Here is a 2,836-nt window from a genome sequence, read left to right as displayed (position 1 = left end):
GATAGAGGAGAGAGAGAAGAAGAAAAGCAACAAGACACAACAATCAAACACTGATCAGGTTGATGTGGCTGGTGACTGTTCATCAGAGACATAGAGCTCCAGGGCAACCTTCCTTTGTCGTCTCCGTTTTAGCCTAACAGTCAAAACTGATTTGATCTTTCCCTGTTCTTTCTCTATGTGACGTCTCAGACATCGTCACTCTGACTTTAGTTGTGTTTTTCTTGTGTGAGATGTTTAGTTGTCCTGTAATGTACGACGCTGCCGCCCCCCAGCCCTACTGTTACCGTTTCCTCCTCAGTCCAGAGCATTTAAACTAAACCACCAGTGATTGTTCCTGTCTGATCATCACATGTATTTAAAGGCTGTCTGTGCAGGTTGTAGTCACAGAGCAGAGATGTTGGTCCCACTGTCACCTGTCCAGTCAGACCAGTCAGACCAGTTCAACGCTCCGCCCTCCCAATGCTCCTGCAGTTAAAAACAAACCTCTTCCTTCTCATCTGACTGTTGATGTTGTTCTCTAAAGCAGTGTGTAAACCCCCATCACAACAAACACAGGTTTTAAAGGAAAAGACACAGGATGTCAGAGGAGAGTGAACAACCAGCATTCACAGCAAGGGCTGATGGGAAACATGAAGTCCCATAGGAGGCGACATGCCACTGACGCCCTCTAGTGTCGGAGCCTGTAACTGGTTGCTGAGGGTGTTTCCTGTGAGAACACTTCTGCTTTACCAGACACTTTTATGGACGTGGTGCAGGAGAAAGCTACAGACGAGGACGAGACCAGTGTAACGGTGACACCCAGAGTTCACCAGGTTGTTACAGGAACCATGTTACAAATGTTGGATTTGTTAAAGAGCTGAAACTGACAGCTGGAAAAAGGCGCCATCAACCCTGAAGAGCAGTTTACAAGGTGTCACTCAGAGCCTGACTACAAGGGGCAGCTTCAACACTCTACAGCTCCTGATACCTCACCTAGTGCTTTATTTAAGACGTGTTGCATCACAAATCAAAAGCAACAAGTTTAATGTTTTTTAATGTAGACAGAAGGGTCCCAACCCATTTCAGTCTGTGGTTCCCACTGAAACAGCCGCTCACTCACATTCAGATGAACACCAGTGTCTGAGAGTCGGGGAGAGAGGAGCCGCTGAGAGAAGCCACCCTCATCCTGTCTTTAAGGTGCTGAATAAAATATGTTCGTTAACTTACAACCAGTCACCATCAGCTCCTCTGGGAATTTAACTGAACTCTGAAGAGTTACAACACACACACGACCCCACAGGTAAAGGTCAGTGAAGTCTTATGGTCCAAGGCTCCTGGTTGGTGTAAACATGAGGCTGCTGGTCCCACATCAGATTAGATCCTCACATTTTGTTCAAACACTGATGAGCTTAAAACCAGCAAAGTGAGAGTTCCCACAAACTCCCATTTAAAGATCAAATTAAAGCCGTGAGTTGTCCTTTTACCTTTTAGATCAACTTGTCTCTTATTCAGTCTGGTTTGTTTTACTAATATTTTATCATAAACTGTTAATTCACCAGGACACACTTCCTTAAAACCCTACGTTCTCTAAATGTTTTCCTCGTGTACAGATAAAATGCTGCGTCATTGTAACCGTGGCCTTGCTGAGAGTCGGCTCGGTGGCTCTGCAGGATCAACTGGTTCCTGAGCTGTGCTTCACTTTATACTCTGTGACAGAGACTACGCAGCCTGGAGGTCGTCGACCCCGAGGGAACCACAGGACACGACGTCAGTACAGACAGCACACAACAACACACGGCTTCATCATCCTCCTGTATGGATCTTTATTGGGAAGTGGAACGAATCATCATCATCATCACTAATGACTGACAACAATATTGGTCCTGCACTCACTCACACACACACACACACAGACACACAGACACACACAGACACGCCATCCTACAGTTTGTCCTACTCCAAAACAACGTAAAGACAAATAACAGAGGGAAGTTAAAGGAATCATGGGAATAAAAAAGTAAAAAAATGTTTAAAAGAAGTCGAGGTCGTCTGGAGCGTCGAGGTCTCTGTACTCGATGATCGACCGTGGGTCCCCTCGCATGCCCCTGCACACAGTCAGACATCATCAATACATAATCAGACAATACATAATCAATGAACCAGTTTGCGTACTGTCTTCTCTCTACCTGCTGTTTCGCTGCTTCCCAGGAAACCCCCCCCCTCCTCCTAAATGACCTCTGAAGTTGTCGTAGTTACCACGGCCGGCCCCAAACTGGTTGGGGGGGTAGGGAGGCCCCCCGCCTGCAACACACACACAGACACACACTTGACGACTGTGGTACATTCTGAACAACACAAAGTAACGAGTTGGTCCGTGAGTGTCAAAGTGCCGACAGGCCTCACATTGGGCGGATCAACTGTCTGATGCCATGACCAGGAAGTGGTTTGACCACAAAATTAAACGTGTTGCTGACAAAGTCCAAAGTTAACTCTTTAGTTTCTGTTGATAACAATCAAACCAAGTCCAAAGCAGCTGCCAAAACTGTTCTGTTGTATCCAAAGAACCTGAGCTGTGAATGTGTCCACCTGACTGGACCGAGCCGCCACACGACCCAGTGTAACTTGTTATTTCACGTTTCACACTGTTGAACCAGATTAAAACAGATTAATGATGGTGACAGAGTGAAACCAGCTGCAGGAGGCCTGAGCCGTTCACCTGTACACCAGTTTATAAAGAGGGTAAACTGGTGACTGTGTACCAGGGAAGCCGGGCATGGGCGGTCGGACCCCCGGAGGGTATCCCAGAAGGCTCTGCTGCTGCGGTGGCTGGGCCGGGAAGCCAGGCATCCCCGTGGGG

The 2,836-nt window shown here is 47.3% G+C and overlaps 1 long non-coding RNA gene across 1 annotated transcript; it reads right to left on the bottom strand.

Annotated features, from left to right (window-relative positions):
* Positions 1-1,778: 1,778 nt before the first annotated feature.
* LOC109952453 (uncharacterized) lies at positions 1,779-2,823 on the bottom strand. The gene is made up of 3 exons (XR_002273757.1): positions 2,739-2,823; positions 2,166-2,280; positions 1,779-2,084 (listed from the first exon to the last, which is right to left on the bottom strand). It is a non-coding gene; the product is annotated as an uncharacterized LOC109952453 (long non-coding RNA).
* Positions 2,824-2,836: the final 13 nt, after the last annotated feature.

This window comes from Monopterus albus, unplaced genomic scaffold (assembly GCF_001952655.1).
Source record: "Monopterus albus unplaced genomic scaffold, M_albus_1.0 scaffold460.1, whole genome shotgun sequence".
Lineage (NCBI taxonomy): Eukaryota > Metazoa > Chordata > Actinopteri > Synbranchiformes > Synbranchidae > Monopterus > Monopterus albus.
The sequence above is the reverse complement of the archived record's forward strand: the minus strand, read 5'-3'. Positions and strand labels throughout refer to the sequence as shown.